Here is a 17,343-nt window from a genome sequence, read left to right as displayed (position 1 = left end):
CTAGTATGTTTTAATACACACTGATTCATAAATACAATAATTGTTTTTAAGATCAAAAATTTAAAATACATTAAGAAAAATGTACAATTGTTTTTCTAAGTTTCCATCTTTTGGTAAATTCAGTTAAGCATTCCCTATCTGACTCTGAATGCATGGTACTTTGGGTTCTTTTTTGTGTCTTGCAACATCTTACTTATTAAGTGAAGGACTTAATTATTGCATTAATAATTACTTATTAATTGTTAACTCATTGACTAACTCATTGAAAATAAATCTTTGGCACATGTTCATTTTATATTTGTATGACAGTATGACAGTCATGTTTTTAATCACTCTTGGAAAATTGTTCTTTCACAATATGATATAGAGATGTATTGGCGACTGCATGCAGGAATGATTGAGTACCAACGTTTGGTCTTATATTCAAGATGATTTTCCTTCACAGGGTGGTATCTGATTAATAATACCCTAACATTTCCCGCTTCTTAAGGTGTTGCTAAAAGTATTCTTTGGTCCGTCTGTTACTATTTGCTTAAAGTGCTTGGAAAAAGTGCATATATAATAACAACAGCAATAAATGAATTTGAATGAAGTCAATTTAAATACTTGTCACTAAATACTGGATCCAAAAAAAGGTCAGGTAACTGGACCAAGAGCTCACATCTGATATGTAGCAGAGCCAAGATCTGAACTCAGGCAGTTAGGTTTCTCACTGAATAATTTGCATTTTTTCATTGGAGAAAAGATTCCCAGGGCAAAGATACTCTATCTTGAGGGAAATATCCTTTGAAATGCTTTTCTCACCTTTGAAATTGTCATAATTCCCTAAGGGGGAGGAATTATTCGTTTCTAGAGAACCTAGGTGTCTTTTGTCAATCCTTCAGTCAACAATTTTGGAGAGTCTTTTAGGGGTTTGGGGGGCTTATCATCTAGTCCAGTGCCTGGAAATCAACAGTGGTCTAATAAAAGTTTTTGAAAAGGTTTGGCAAGTGGTTGGTGAGGTAGAGTCAGCAGGTGTTCTGAAATGATCACAGGACTGGGAATATGAATATGTGTTCTTCTTACTTTATGCTAGTATTTAAAACATTGCAAAGCAGAGACAAAGGTAAAAAGGTGAAAAAAAATTAGAAATCTTGCATAATTGATTGCAAGACTTGCAAGGACTACATTTAAATGGAAAGAAAAACCCACAAATGTATATAGATTCAAAAGTTATTAATAAATTCATTTTTACCTTTGAGATACAGACTCTATTACAGGAACACAAAAACGGATCATTATTAGGTAAATGGATATTTACTGCTCATCAATGGGTTAAAAGTGAAAAATCATATGATCTCAATAAATGAGAACAGAACTTTGGTAAAATATATAATTCAGTCTCTAGCTTTAACTTACAGACTACGTTTAAGCAGCTCTTTATTCAACTGCACATAACCAGCTCATTTTGTTAACCATCTCATCCATTCTGGCAATTATACAGTTGGTATTAGGCGACCTTCCAGTAGTGACTCCCACAGACTCACACTTTTGTTTCTAGGAGTTAGATTGCATGCTGATAACCAGTCTATTTTTGTTCCCAAATCTGATTATGTTCCATTGATTAATTTTTCAATTATACAACTGACTTAAATATTAGATAGCCTGATCTATGGAGAGGAGGAAGATGCTTTGGAATAATTCTATAAAATCCACAGTTAAAAGAAAAAAAATGCTTTTAAATTTGGTATAAGTGACAAAAAAAGATGTTAGTCAGAAAAAATAAAAATTTAAAGGATTCTACGTTCAGAGATGAATGTAGTTTCATCGTTGTAGTCCTCTTTTAGTTAAAATTTAGCTGAAACTACAGAATATAAAATACAGGTTTTCTTGTGTAAGAAACAGAATGACAACCCAAGGACACAGACTTAAGGAAACTGGGAAAAGGACAAAGTAGAAGAAAATATTTGAAACAAGTGGTATCATTGCTTTGATTTACTACAGTAACTCACTGTTTTGAATAACCAGACTTAGATTAGAGACAACAATAATGAGATAGTTTAAAAAAATAGAGAATTATAAAATATTGGGCGGGGAAAATGATTACTTGCACACAAAAAAATTAAAAAGAAAATCAAAGAAAGAGCTCTGATTCCAAAAGTTTAGTGCTAACTTCTTTGGAAAGTAATACTAGTCTTGAAAGCTTGTTAATCGCCCCATAAAACTCTTTTTATCTTGGGTCTATTACTCAGATACCAGATTCTAAATTGGCAGTAGGGTGCTACCATTCCTTCTGTTGGCATCTTCTCAAAATGGCCAAAGGATTATCAGCTAAAAAGCTGGACACTAGCTGATTTGTTGTCTTAAAATTTTGTGATAGAAAGATTAGTTTCCCACAATTTAGTGCCCTGACATAAGCGAATGAACTCAAAGCCACAGGGCAGCCTGGAGTGGACCCACCTGCGCTGAATCAAAAGTTCAGCTGACGCGCATTCTCCAGACCTCGTCCCGAGAAGGTTCTCCGTTCTTGCTTCGCACTTCGTCTTGTGGGTTTCATTCCAAGTAGCATCAGAACAAAACTTCAAAACTGTACCTACTCTTAAAAAACAAATATTTCAGTTTGAAGGACGGAACATTTCAAGGGCAGACACCGGGCGGCAGAGTAAGGTTAGCGGTCCGAACAAAACCATCAAATTCCTTTCCCTCCGAGAATGCAACGATTCACCAAGAAAGATTGGCACAGAAATTCGAAAGAATAAAAGTAAATACCTAAACCTCTGAGATGGGTTAACTTTTGTCTATGCAGTTGATAACTGCCATTTTTCTCCACAGTCTTTCGCCGCTGGTTTCTCCAATGTTTTCCGTGTGATTTTCTTTCTTCTTTTTTTTTTTTAATAATTTTATTTATTTATTTATTTTCCCCCAAAGCCCCAGTAGATAGTTGTATGTCATAGCTGCACATCCTTCTGGTTGCTGTATGTGGGAGGCGGCCTCAGCATGGCGGGAGAAGCGGTGCAGTCCGTGTGCGCCCTGGATCTGAACCCGGGCAGCCAGCAGTGGAGGGCAAGCACTTAACCGCTAAGCCACAGGGCCGGTCCTCCGTGTGATTTTCTGACGTGTACCAGGCAGGATTTCTTTAATACATTAAAATACGGTGACGAAAAGATTTGAGAGCACGGAATTCCGATTCTCCCCATTTCTACCCTCTAGACAATTCGCTTCAAACATTGGATGCAAGAGGGTGTCTGTGGTCAGGAATCTTCTGTATGTGAACTGCTACAGGATTATTTTTGACTAAACCTGATAGCTGCCCAATCTGGGAGCAGATCTGGGCACTCTTAGTCTAAATTATCTCTCAGTCTAGCTATTTCAGTCTCACTAGAAAACTCTACACTCACTGACCCAAATCATTATTTTCACGTTGGGTTTTGGATCACCTCGCCTTCTTGTGAAAAGTGGCGTTGGTGTGCAGCGTCCATCCACACAGCAGAACAGAGATCTGCTGACTTCAACGTCTGGTGACTGCACCAAATTGCCCTCAGTGGAGCCTGGAAGGTAAGAAGGGGCAGGAAGAAAATTAGTGGCAGGCATTTTGCTCCTCAGCCTACAGCCTCTTTCTTGAAAAAGGCACAGCTGAGAAAATAGGAGTAGGAAATTGTCCGTGGCCCTCTTATGTTTTCTCTTTCTGTTCTTTTCTCCCCCTACTCCTCACTTATTTTGCGAATGAACCATTAATGGACTCATTCATGTGGAGCTGGCACATTTGCTGCCCTGGGTGAACAGTGCCTTTGTGTGATGTCCCGCTCAACCCAGCCTTCCTTGTTCTGACACAATCACCTCAGACCATCGACTCCCAAGACATAGGAGTAGAAACGCTTGAGTACTGAAAGCAACGAATTGGATAACTTTTCCCTTGAGTGTAAGCAAGAAAAGATGAGTAAAGAAATGCAAAAACAAAAGTCAGAAAAAAAAAAAGAAAAGAGGAGAGGCTCAGACATGGTCGGGGAGCTGGGGCTGTCAAGAGTGCAAGAGTGGAAATATGGAAGATTACACCTAGACTTCTATGCTCAGTAATCTCTCCACAACTCAACCACATCCACCAGACACTCAGCTACTGAGAAAAAGTTCATGATTAACAATCTTCCTTTTCTGGGTGTCTTCCAGGACCTAACAGTTGGCAGAATGGAGTTCATCTGTTCAGCTCCTTTATTTCTGAAGCTCCTACACTGAACCCAGTCTTCCCGCGTCTGAGAAGAGGCACTGCAGGCTAGACGAAAAGACACTCTTCTCATGGTCTTCCCACAGTTGGCCAGCTCTGAGGTCGGCTTGCCAAGACATTGCCTGAGTGGAGATTCCATCCGCCAACAGAGAGGCCCATTATGGAACGTAATCCTGTGTCTTCAAACCCTCTCCTTCAATATTCTTCCTCTTTGCCTACAAAGGCTGCAAGAGAGATAAAAATCACAGTGTACGGGGATACGAAGAAGAATAGTGAGCTTCCTCTAGAATTTAACTCTGTGTGGAAATTAAAAAACGAGAAAGGGATGGATTCCCAATATTTACCATGAAATAAAACACCTTGAATCTGCAAACCCTGTGGTGAGATTTTCTAGGGGACACTACAGCTCTGGTTCTGGACGCCTAAAGGAATGGAAGACAGAAAGAGAGGAGAAGGAAGAGGAGAGGGAGAGCTAGCCATTATAGCATCTGTTTCAAATGGGATTTTCTCTGCAGTGAAGAGAATGCTAGAGATTTACAAAGTAGGACAAGATCTACCAAATGAATTAGTGAAAATACATGCAGCAGCTAGGTGTGTGGATTTGGGTAGCTCACTTGGTAAGCTTCCAAATTTTACTCCAGGGAAACAAAAGTTCGAATCCCTAGGGGTTCAGGTTCCGTATGTTCAAATTTATTCTCCAGTTATTTCTGACTCGTAGAAGGGTATGGAAATCTTGCCTGCTCTTTAAGGTCTGAGTTTTTGTAACGGGATCCTCCACCCCAGTGGTTGGTAAATTATTGCCTTAGAGCTAAGAATTTTTTTTTTTTTACATTAAATAAAAAAGGAACATGTCCTGAATTTGCGTGTCATCCTTGCAGCAGGGGCCCTGCTAATCTTCTCTGTATCTCCCAGTTTTAGTATATGTGCTGTCTAAACGAGCATGGTTTATTATTTTAAAAGGTTGAAAAAATAAAACAAAGAATAGTGTTTCGTGATGCATGAAATTTACATAAAATTCAAATGTCGCTGTCGGTATGTAAAGTTTTATTCGAACACAGACGCTTCATTCACTTACACGTGAACTGTGTCTGCTCTCGGGCTACAACAGCGTGTAATTGCGGCAGAGCCGACAGGAAGCACTCCTTTCTCCTCCCGCCGCTGCTGGGCGCACCGCAAATCTCAGAGACTCGGTGATAGTTCCCACAACTTTTTCGGTGTCATGTGCATCTCTGTACGTTATTCTATTATTATCTTTTTATTACCAGTGCTTACCGTGGGCTTCCCTGGTCAACTCCTTTATCATGGAATTACGACACAACTTTGTGTTTATTGACACAATATACGAGAAGATCATCAGAGTAAGAACCCAGCACAACATTCCATGACTCACAGGAAAGCAAATCAGCCTTGCTATTGACTAAGATGCTCACTGTGCCGATACCCAGGATTGAACCAGGCACCTTTAGATCTTCAGTCTAATGCTCTCCCAACTGAGCTATTTCGGACCCTATGGGACAAACTTGCTTCCCTTTCTTTTCCAATACTTCATTGTTTTCAACTTTCGTTCTTAGGTTTCACATTCTTTAAGTGTGCCTGGCTGTCTAATTGTCCAATATATTTGCCCACCCAGAAAGACTTGGAATCTATTGTCTTCCACTTATGCCAGTTGGACCCAATTCCTGGCAGCGGGGCATGGATAGGTGGAGGAGGGAGACTGAAGAGAGCTGATAGTGAGGGAGTCAATGGAAATGCTTTCTGCTCCTCTGCATCCTGTCCCTTGACCCAGACACAGCTCAAAAAATAACGAAAACTAAAGGAAATATTTCCTGGGCTTCCTTATCCTTCTCTTCTTTTCATTCTTTCATCTCTCTTAATCTCCAAAAATGCTGAGAACTGGAATCCAATGAGGCTATAAATTTGCTAAAAGAGTACAATATACATGAACATGACCAGACTAAATACGCCCCTGAGCTTTACATCAATGTTAAATTTGAAAGCTCTCAGTTCACAACCTGTTCTTATATGCACAATAAACTCTTACTAAGTACTCCTTTATTGATTTGGTGATTTTAATTTTGCTATTTCTGGATTTTTGACAACACATAAGACAGTGCAAAAGGATATAAAGAAGATTAGCAGTGTGTTACCTCAGAGAATTTAGGTCCAGGTGGGAGAAAAGATAGAAGTGGAGTAAATTAATAACACGTGGTGAGAAATGAAGTATGACGAGATGAGTAACATGAGTGCTGATCTCAAAATTTGGGCTGATATGGGGAGATGGGACAGAAGAGGAATGAATTTATCACAAAACTTGGTCATAAATGAAGAGCAACAAGTATATTTTACAGTCACTGCTCTAGTAATCCCTGGCATAGATCAGTTAATGGATGCTTCAGCTCTAGTTTAGGAGACCCCATAGAAGGAAGAGGGAAGAGAAAAGGAAGGAAAAAGCTACAATTCGTTAAGGAGCCTTGTTTGGACAGAATTCTCTCCTAAATAAGGAAAACACAAAGGAGGTAATATGTGAACTGGGACACCAGGTCTTTGTAAAGCCTTTGTAAAAATCTAAGACCTTGTAAAACCTGCATAGGCCTAGAGAAGTCCTCAAACGTCACATAAGACACAAAGAGTAGTCCCTCTGAATTTCACCAGTATTTTGTGCGACAGTCAACCTCTGCAGGAGCTTCAGAGGAAATTCTAAGACATCTTCTAGGAGCAGCAGTCAGTAATTTTTATGATTTTAAAGCTTCCCAAGTGATACTGGTAATTAGCCACTTTGGGAGCCACTAGCCTAGAAAGTCAAGCACCCACAAAGTGGATTAGGTTAACTTATTGGGAAAATTTCATCCAAAAGGGGGTGGATCAACAGGTCTTCCATTCCATCTTTCTCCCCATCTTCTGAGTACAAAAAATGGACAAAATATCCTTTCTCCTGGAGAAAGAGAAGGTGCTTAAGATGTTTGTCCCACAAGAAGATCTGACTTCTATAGTCGAAAACTGTCACAGCTTTAAGAGTGCGTTGCTGCTCTTTCTGGTGCTGGATAAACAGTATGAGCACTTTGGAGGGCATGCGTGTGGTTGATTTAGAAGGTGCACAGTACAGAAGCCTCTGTTATTGGTGACTTCCACGGAAAAGCAAAATTTTCTGGACCCCTATGTATAGTTGTGCTGCGAGCAATGTTGGGTGCCTGATTCAGGCTTGAATATCTCAGGTATGAGTGGGAGCAAAATAAGTGTGGAAACTTGGAATAAGGAGAATGTATGAAGCAAGAACATTAGAGAATAACCAAATCCACTTGACTTGATTTCAAGTTCTTTGGCTATGAAGTGGCATCTTTCAGTTGGTGACAGTTCAGTCTTTTAATGTGAGATTTCAGGATTTAAACCCCTGTTAAGCTAGTCTTTCCTTTTACTTACATTTTTCTAATTCTCAGACAGAGGATAATTAAAACTTGGCTTTCTCTTAGGAGACTCTTCATGGCATTTATAGTGTGCGCCTCCTTCCATAAATCCTCCTATTTTCTCAACTGGCTTCTAAAGGCAAGACTTTGAGGGAGCAAAGCAAAGGTTGCAAAAGAATAAGAAAGCTATTGGTCAAATGTATGCAACCCAGCAATTTTTGTACTCTATCCCTCAATTGTAGGTAAAAGGGCAACTTTGGGGGACCGGCCCGGTGGCACAAGTGGTTAAGTGTGCATGCTCCGCTGCGGCAGCCCAGGGTTCGCAGGTTCGGATCCCCGGTGCACACCGATGCACCGCTTGTCAAGCCATGCTCTGGCGGCGTCCCATATAAAGTGGAGGAAGATGGGCATGGATGTTAGCCCAGGGCCAGTCTTCCTCAGCAAAAAAGAGGAGGATTAGCAGATGTTAGCTCAGGGCCAATCTTCCTCACCAATAAATAAATAAAATAAAATAAAATAAAAAGGCAACTTTGGGGACTCTTACAAGGATTAGATGGGTGAACAAAAAAGCGAATTTAAGCATGAAAATGGAAAGACAGATTTGAGAGAGCAAGAAAGAATATAGATTGACACAGGATTTGGAGTCATATTGGATTTGAGGACTGAGGGAGAGGGATCCACTGAAGAATACCTTCATGTAGCTTGACTAGCCCTCTGTTGACTTAGTAAGTGCATGAGGATGAACAGGATTTCTTCTAGGTTTTTTTTTTTTTTTTTTTTTTTCATGTTGATTTGTTTTCACATTAGAAGCAAGAAACAAAATACTCCTGCCATTATGTGGCTTTATGCTTTGTGTTAGCATTGGCAACACTTGGGCATGAATTAAGCATGTGGCTTAATGGATAAAGCACCTAATTCCCAATCAGAAAATTAAGAGCTCACAATGAAAGTTGTACAACACTCAAAAATCTCCTTATCTTCTAATATCAATGGATAATCCTGAGTCCTTCATACTACTCACTCTCCAAGGGACCTCTCTTCATAGCCTCATGAAAATGTAAAATCAGGGTAAGAGATGTCATGTTTGCAAAGTTCCCGACTCAGAGATTAGAGCCTTCTGGAACCTCTATAAATTGTTACTTAGATGTAATAGACTCTAAAGTGAAAAGCATCACGGTTCCTGCCATGTGATGGCCACCTAAGTCACTAATAATGATGACTGGACTTGGAGTGGAGAAGTCTGATCCAGGAGATAAAGTCTGCAATGAAATTCGCATAGATTAAACTGGAAAATAACAGCAAAGACACAGAGGGAGATCAGAAGAGAGTGACATTTTCCGTTCATGGGCTTCTTATTTTTTCTCATTTCTGTCTTCCTTTCTCTTAAATAATATTGCAAAATGGTAGCCCAAGAGAAGAAAATGATTAGTCTAGCAGCTACTTGTTGCTTTACACTCATTTCTTTCTTATGTTGTCCCATTCACCCTGCGTAGTGGTAATCCACTGGGTATTGTGTTTACTTTGTCAGGGGTCAGAAAATAATGAGAAGAAAAGGAATGAAATGAGTCGATTCCATATTATCAGAGTTGTGGCAAAACAGAGCAGCCCTAAATCTGCAGAAATGAAACCCAGAACTTTGACATACGCAAGAAAAACAGCCGACCATTGAACCACACTGCTGACTCAGTCTTAGGTTGTTGCAGAATCCTTGAAATACAACACCTATTTTCTGTAGTTCCTTGAAAGCCTAACTTTTAAAAGTAAGACTCCATTCTGTTAAACCCACTACTTCTACACCCTCTAACCTCAATCATTTTTTGCACCTACATGAAAGAAAGGATAATAAATTCTAGACTGCGACACCACTCCTGTTCCTAGAATCTTACTTGCCTGGTGAGTCCTCTCCCAGATCCTCTCACTGGCCTAAAGCTTCTTTTTATTTTTATTTGTGAGCCACTTCCATGGAAAGTCCCAAGATGGAATTTTTCTCTTAGATTTTTAATCTTCTCCTCCCCACAGTTTCTTTCTCCTACAGTATAGACCAATTTATCCATTTTCCCTTGACCATCTAGTCCATATCCATGTGTTCAAGTATTATCTATATACAGTTAACTTCTGACTTGACTTTGTATACCGTGCCTTGCCTTCTCCACCAGCAACCAATAAATAAAGCCCAGGAAAGATCTCCTTGGAAAATTCAAAAACACCTCAATACCAACACGTGCAAGATAAAAAACTATCTCATATTTCCAGTTGTTGGTTTTCCTTGATTTTATGTCTTGTGAAATGGCTTTATACTACAGCTGGTAAGACAAGAGAATAGTAGGTTACCAAGTAGTCTTATGAGTTTTGACGTATTTATCTTCTGATCTTCTCCAGTCCCAACTCCTTGAGCTCAGGGACTACGTCATTCACATCTTTGTTTCAAGTGATTAACCCAATGGGTGTTTCATAATAAATAGCAGATACACATTTTTGATTAAATGAATGGAAGATAATGTGCACAGCTACTGTTTTTTGATTCTTCTTGAGAGGAAACAGTGACTGCATGATATTTCTTTCAGAAAAATAATCAACACTAATTTCTTTGATCTGGATTTACAATTCTCTAGCAACTGAAGGATTATGGCTTCAAATCTCAAAAGTTCTGGGATAATTTTCTTACTGTAGAAGTTTCTGTCTTCTGCCTCCAGAGCTTCATCAGTACCATGTGGCTTCTACATCTATTATTGCCATTACCTCTTTCCGTGGTAAACAATTTTCCTATTTATATTGTGAAGTTCTCCCTTTTCTTCCTCTTTCATTTACTGCTCACTTTTCTGCTGCTTCTCCTTTTTTTCCTCCTCCTCCTCTCTCTCCAAGATTTTCCTTATTTTCAGTCTCTGTCTCCATTTAATGCCTATGCTGAAAAAGTTATTTCTGTTTTGATTTGGTTTGGTTTTAACATCAGGTAAGTTTTGATGTCAGTAAGCCCTATTTCTTAAATAATGTTATAACTTACTTGGCACTCCACACAACTCTGTAAAGTGTATTTAACTTCCAAACAAGGAAAATACAAAATCCATTTAGCCATCTTCTGATGATGTTTCTTCTTTTTCTATCTAAGTCACACTCTTCTTTTGGTATCCTGTTACTTAAATTCTGAGATATAAACATGACTAATACTAGTATATCTTAGATGGTAGTTGTACGGGGTTGATAGTGCCCCTCTCCAAATTCATATACTTTTATTTATTTTTCTTAAGTTTTTGGTGAGGAAGATTAACCCTGAGCTAACATCTGTTGGCAATCTTTCTCTTTCTTTTTGGCTGAGGATGATTGGCCCTGGGCCAACATCCACACCCATCTTTCTCTACTTTATATGTGGGACGCCTGCCACCACACAGCTTGATAAGGGGTGCTAAGGTCCACGCTCATGATCTGAACCCGCAAACCCTGGGCTGCCCAAGCAGACGGGCAAACCTAACCACTACGCCACCAGGCCAGCCCCATATACTTTTAGAACCACAAAATGTGACTTTATCAGGAAATAGAGTCTTTACAGAAGTAACCAAGTTAAGGATGAGGTTGTTAGGGTAGGCCGTAATCTGATATGACTGGTGTCCTTATAAGAAGAGGGAAATTTGAACACAGACACAGACATGGAGAATGCCATGTGATCACAGAGGCAGAGACTGGAGTGATGCAGCTATAAGCCAAGGATGTCAAGAAAGAAGCAATGCTCATAACTATTACAGTACTTGTGTTTGCAACTGGTTGGTATTTACAACTGTACCCTCTACTCCCTATTCCGTATTCTCTTTGCCTTCAGCAAGCACTTCAGCTGGTGAGGTTCTTTGGTGGGGTGAATTAAATCTTCACCCTCAAGGTTCATCCTAAGCACATTAGCAGTGCTCCCTATATCAGGTTATTATAGTTTTCCATTGACTTTAACTAAAATACACAAGATTACTAAAAGGTACGCCCAGGAAATCTCCTTGAATTCCACACGTATTCCTTTGTAACCCCATTTTATAGTAACAGCCCAATTTACAGTTGCTATCAGGATCAATCACAACAGCCAGTAGAGAAAGCCCCTTCTTTGCCTATTGATTTATTGGCACAAGATGCCCAAAGTGGTAAGGTGACGCTATCAAATTCTAGTTAGTGGAACCATTGTTATGTCCTCTGTTGAAAGCACCTCTCCCTTGGGAACTCTGACTTCTAAAGCAGCAAGCCCCAAATTGCAAGAACTAAAACCAAAATTTTGCAAGTGGAAGTTTCCAGGCTTTCTATGGTCACATAATCCCATCACAGTATATCTCTCCTCCTGGTAATAACTAAAACTCTGAGTAGGAAAAAATTGCCAAGTACACTGAAAAGGAATCAGATTATAGAGATGAGTCAAAACTTGGAGGAGAGACCTAAACTATGTTGAGGGTGTGTTTGTTATTTTTTGGTCTTTTCTCTCGTGGCTTTGCCCTGAGTGCAGGTCCCAGTCATGGAGCAGTTGTGCAGGTCACAGAAACTATGACAGAAGCTCCATCTTTCTAGCCAAAGGAAGAAGGAAAAATTGAGGATATTTTGGAAAGTTGAGGAGAATCCTGAAAAGGTTACATCTGAAGAAGGGGTTTCCCTAAGTCCATACATGAACCCACACGAGTCTTGAGCTCAGCTCTGTGCTGTGCATGCTTTGGACAGAGCCAAAACAACATAGTAAATGCTTTGCAAGCTAAAGTTATATATAACCAAAGCCTCTGTCACAGACTACCTCAGAATGGCGCACTCTTAGGGAAGACCAGAAGCAGCATAACAAAGTCTTTGAAAATTGGACTGAGATTGGGACTACTGCTCCAGAAAGGAGAGATAAAACTTTTCTGAACCTAACCATGTCAATTACCTGCTAAAAAGAAACAAACAAATTCAAACTTCTCCAACGGATCATAACAGGACCTAGAGTCTACACAACATAACACTCACAATATCAAGGATACTTTTTTTTTAAATTACTCAACATACAAAGAACTAGGAGAATATCATCAGTTCTGAAGAGAAAATACAATCAATAGATGGCAACTTCAAGATGACCCAGTACTTGCAATTATCAGATGAGAAATTTAAAACATCTATTATAACTATACTCTATGATAACTCTACTTCAATGAACCGAAATGAAAGCATTTTCAGTAAAGAAATAGAAACTATAAAAAGGAACCAAATGGAAACTTTAGATCTGAAAAGTACAATATCTGAAATTTAAAATTCACTGGATAGACTAAATGAAGATGCAGGGAAAGAAACAGTTAACTCAAAGATAGATGAATAGAACTTATCCAATTTGATGGAAAGAGAGAGAAAAAAAGACAGAAAACAATAAACAGAGCCTCCAAGTCCTGTAAGAAAATTGTTAAATGCTCAAAAGCAGGCATCATCTTAACTTATCAGAATCAGCTTCAGATTTATACCAGCTTAATTCCAGTAATATAGAGAAACATTATTTCTTTATAGTTCTAGTCCTTTTTCTACATTTGTGGATTATTGTTATACACATTACATCTATTAGTGCTATAAACATAACAATACACTGTTATAATTTGGTATTTGAAACAAAATCTCTTTCTTGTTCCCCTCTCCCATCTCAGCAAGGTGGAAAGTCCACTCCAGACCGGTACAGCCAAGAACATAGAACTCCCTCCCCCTCCCAACTCCTGACAGCAGGATTTTCTTCCCCGGAGGAGCAGGACTTCACTGTTTGTCATCCTGCCTTCAGCTGCCTGTTGCTGAGGCTAAGTCCTGGAAGAATATGGTCTAGAGGTGGAGGCTTCTTTTTTCCATTCAGTGCCCTACTCACAGAATGGAGGCTCTACTTTGGGCATGGAGTACTGAAAATACTGAGGCCCCAATCACCTTACCCCAGCTTGTGAGGTAGTTTTTTCATGGCAGGAGGGACAAGCCTAGAGGACCACAGGCTGTTGACCCCTCCACTGAGCACTCACCTCTTAGGGAGGGAGTATTACTCAGAAAGACGCTGGCCATTGTCTCCAGAGTCCTGGAACAGAGATTGCTTAGGTGTGGGAGCAGGAGGGAGAAGCAGACCAAAAAACAGATCCCAATGTCTTCCTAAAAGAACTGACTTCATTTGCAACAGAGCATGGGGAAATTCATACATAAGGGTGCCCTCAAGAACAGGAGAGGTTATGGTAAAAGCTATTGGGAGGAGATTCTTGCATTTAGTGAAGATATAGCCCAGACTGTAAGCTAGTTAGTTTGCAGGGGAGAACCAAGGAATAAGATAGCTGGGAGGAGGCCTCCTGAGGACAGAACAACCGTCCACCAAAGAAAGATGCTACAATGCTGGCTTTGAAGATGGAGGAAGGGGCCACAAGTCAAGAAACCCAAGGAATGCATCTGTAGAAGCTGGAAAAGACAAGGAAGTGAATTCTTCACTAGAGCTTCTAGAGGGGACTGCCGCCCTCCTGACACCTTGACCTCAGCCCAGTGAACCTAATTTCAGACTTCTGACCTGCAGAATAAATGTGTGATGTTTTAAACCACCAAGTTTGTGCTTATTTGTTACAGCAGCCATTAGAAACTAATACAGGAATAAAGAGGACAAGGGCAGACACAGGAGGAAACACTAAGGATGGCAGATCAAATAAAAATTCCAAACTTACCTTTATCCCCCAACCACATTGACACCACAGAAGAGATTCATAGAGATTTATATATTTGAAAAAATGAAATTAAGGAGCCCTTGGAATGTTTAAAAGGTGCCATTTTTGGACCACAAGTTTGAGGAGTTTCTGGTTAATAAAAAATAGATAGAATCGAGTTGACCTAAAGGGGGGAAAGGCAATGGCTAAATCATGGTGTGATGAGTTGCTTTTGGTCCAAGCAGCTTATAATTTCCCTTTATGCTCCAAAATTATACCCTGAGGTATTTCAAGCAAGAGCTTATTTAAAGATTAATAAAGGAATGGCCAAAAGTATTTTCTGGAGAAGCCAGGAATAACCAAGGCACTGAATTCTGTTTCTGCCTGTGTCAGTGCTTAGAGTAGTGACTTTAGGAAGTGGATGCAAGATGGTGTCTGTGGACTTGTGTAAACAACCTGCAAGTCCATAATCCATTTTGACAAAAGCAGATGACTTTTCATGAGCAAGACTGTGAACCAAATGGACCTATTGTTCCTCCATCAAAAGCTCTCCCAACAGAACTATTTTAGCATAACACAACACTTCTACAAATAATTTTCTCAACTGTCCAGATTGAATGCCTCGAGGATATTTAAGAGAAGTTGTTTTCCAGGAGTGTCTACCCAATCCCTCACTGCCAAAGAGCTGGGGTCACAACTCTCCGTGACTGGTGACTGAAATTTCCTGAGCAGCTCTCATGGTACTGATCTTTGTATTCCCCTGCACCACCTTTTATATTTTTCTGAGAGCTCTGTAGGCAGGAAGGAAGGAAGTTGAAGACTCAAGAGAACATTGCATCCTGAGACTTTCCTCGGTGATGGAAAGGAACTGCCACTCGGGATGTGTGCTAGGAGCAGTCCTTGGAGGGTCAGACGTTTATGAAAGCTTCTAGTTGTATTAAGGGACCTTTCATTTCAGAATGCAATGTCTCTTCTCTTGAGGGTTTCAGAAACAGCGGAACTGTACAGAGTAGACCCTGACATTTTAGCCTAAATCTTGGAACACCTGCAGATAATAGCGCTAACCAGATATATAGAATATTTGGGGTTCACTCAGCAGGGGGTGTAGCTCAGTGGTAGAGCGCGTGCTTAGCATGCACGAGGCCCTGGGTTCAATCCCCAGCTCCTCCATGTGTCTCCCTTCTCCAACCCTTTTAAACTCCATGGATTGACTCCTTCCAACCTGGCTGATTTAGCAACAACAAAGACAGGATGTAATCTGAGTAAAAGAAACCGTTCTGAATGCTAAGCAATGAGCATGTCACCAACACAAAAATAACCTGTTCTCTATTCGTGGTTTGTCAAGTATTAGTGCAGTGTTGAGGCAGCCAAGTTGAAGGAGTCAAGGCCCTAGAAATTGAAGTGAATTAGTATTAAAGTATCAGTTGCAAAAGGGAAAGAAAATAGACCAACAGAAAGAGGAAAAAACAAGAAGCCCTTGGACATTTCCCTTTACCTCTCTTCTCTTTCTCTGTCTCTCTCTCTCTCAGTATTCTTGTGTCAATAGGCAGACAGAGGACAAAACTCTTACTTTCTTTTTCCTGCTGTTCCCTATCCTTCCGCATATGCCTGGCATGAAAAAGCCACCACAAAAAGAGAACACATATTCTGTGTGTTGGTGACATGCTTATAAGGAACTACTGAAGAGACGTGGAGGTGCTGGGGATTGAACCCAGGGCCTCGTGCATGCTAAGCACGCGCTCTACCACTGAGCTACACCCCCTGCTGAGGGAGCCTCCAAATATTCTCTATATATAGTTAGTGTTATTATCTGCAGGTGTCCCGAGATTTAAGCTAAAAGGTCAGGGTCTACCCCGTTCAACTCTACTGTTTCTGAAACCCTCAAGAGAAGAGACATTGCATTCTGAAATGAAAGGTCGGTTAATACACCTAGGATCTTTCACAGCCGTCAGACAATCCAACGACAGCTCCCAGCACACTTCCTGCGTGGCAGTTCCCGTCCACCACGGAAGAGAGTCTCAGAATGCAATGTTCTCTTGAGTCTTCAACTTCCTTCCTTTCTGCCTACTGCGCTCTCAGAAAAATATAAAAGGTGGTGCAGGGGAATACAAAGATCAGTACCATGAGAGCTGCTCAGGAAATTTAGACCTAGGTGGGATAAGACTGACGTGTAATTGATTCACAATATTGGCATGAAATGAAGAGCGAAGAGTGTGTCGGTCACTACTTTCTTAAATCTCTGAGCGCAGCATCTTTTTGTCCGGAAACGTGGAAGCGGCATTCTGTCCAGGACGCTGCATCTGTGCTTCTGAGACCCCTAAGGACAGAAGACAGGAAAGAAGATTAGAAAAGAGGCTCCTGTGGATAGACCGCCTCTTTCAGACAGAATGCTTCCCACAATGACGCGAACAGGAAGGAAGCAAAAGAAACAAATTCGTTTTTCCTCAGACCTCCCCACGCCTGAACAGGTCCTCAAACCCTGTCTGTCCCTGGGACACAAAAAGTAACGTTTCTTGCCTATATTCAAATTCTGTGCCACAGTCAACCCAGACACGTGTTTTGGAAGAAATCCTGTCGTGGATGGAGGAAGGGGAGGACAGGGATGTATATAATTTTAAAACTCCTCCAGATAACTCTGAATTTCAGCAAGACTCGGTTACTACTAGACTAATGTGTGAGAACTAGAGAGAGTTGAGGAGGAATGGAGAGGAGGGAGGAGCTAGAGAGCAGAGAGTATCATAGCGAGAGAATGAGGAGAGGAAGACAGGTGAGGAGAGAGAAGCCGCTGCCTAGGAAGAGCAGGAGAATGAGAAGGAGACAAGAAGATTTGGGAATGGGACTTTAAACACCAATAGCATTTGGATAGAGGAGGATGTTGGATGTATCCAAGGTCCTTATCTCTCCTGCATTTTCACCAAGTCCATCAGGAAAGAAGTCTCCGTCACTCTAAGCAAAGTCAAGTGAAACGTGATGTCCAGCAAGCATCCAGTTTGTCTTGTTCCAGATAAACGTTGTCTCAGACTTGTTCTTTTCCTCACTGTATAAACAGGTTGAGCACTTTGTAGAGTGCTCCTGTGGTTGAAGTTTGGTTTGCGGTGCATAGCGCTGGAAC

General features: G+C 40.5%; 4 non-coding genes across 4 annotated transcripts; 1 reads left to right on the top strand and 3 right to left on the bottom strand.

Moving 5' to 3' along the window:
- Nucleotides 1-5,033: 5,033 nt before the first annotated feature.
- LOC147915596 (U6 spliceosomal RNA) lies at nucleotides 5,034-5,140 on the bottom strand. The gene has a single exon (XR_015554187.1). It is a non-coding gene; the product is annotated as a U6 spliceosomal RNA (small nuclear RNA).
- A 490-nt stretch (nucleotides 5,141-5,630) lies between these two features.
- TRNAF-GAA (transfer RNA phenylalanine (anticodon GAA)) lies at nucleotides 5,631-5,703 on the bottom strand. Its single transcript has one exon. It is a non-coding gene; the product is annotated as a tRNA-Phe (tRNA).
- A 9,626-nt stretch (nucleotides 5,704-15,329) lies between these two features.
- TRNAA-AGC (transfer RNA alanine (anticodon AGC)) lies at nucleotides 15,330-15,401 on the top strand. Its single transcript has one exon. It is a non-coding gene; the product is annotated as a tRNA-Ala (tRNA).
- Nucleotides 15,402-15,921: 520 nt separating this feature from the next.
- TRNAA-AGC (transfer RNA alanine (anticodon AGC)) lies at nucleotides 15,922-15,993 on the bottom strand. Its single transcript has one exon. It is a non-coding gene; the product is annotated as a tRNA-Ala (tRNA).
- Between the last annotated feature and the right edge of the window lie 1,350 nt (nucleotides 15,994-17,343).

The sequence above is a fragment of the Ceratotherium simum genome, chromosome 13 (assembly GCF_057802395.1).
Source record: "Ceratotherium simum simum isolate JZ-2026a chromosome 13, ASM5780239v1, whole genome shotgun sequence".
NCBI classification, from domain to species: Eukaryota; Metazoa; Chordata; class Mammalia; order Perissodactyla; family Rhinocerotidae; genus Ceratotherium; species Ceratotherium simum.
This window is presented reverse-complemented; position numbering and strand designations above follow the sequence as displayed.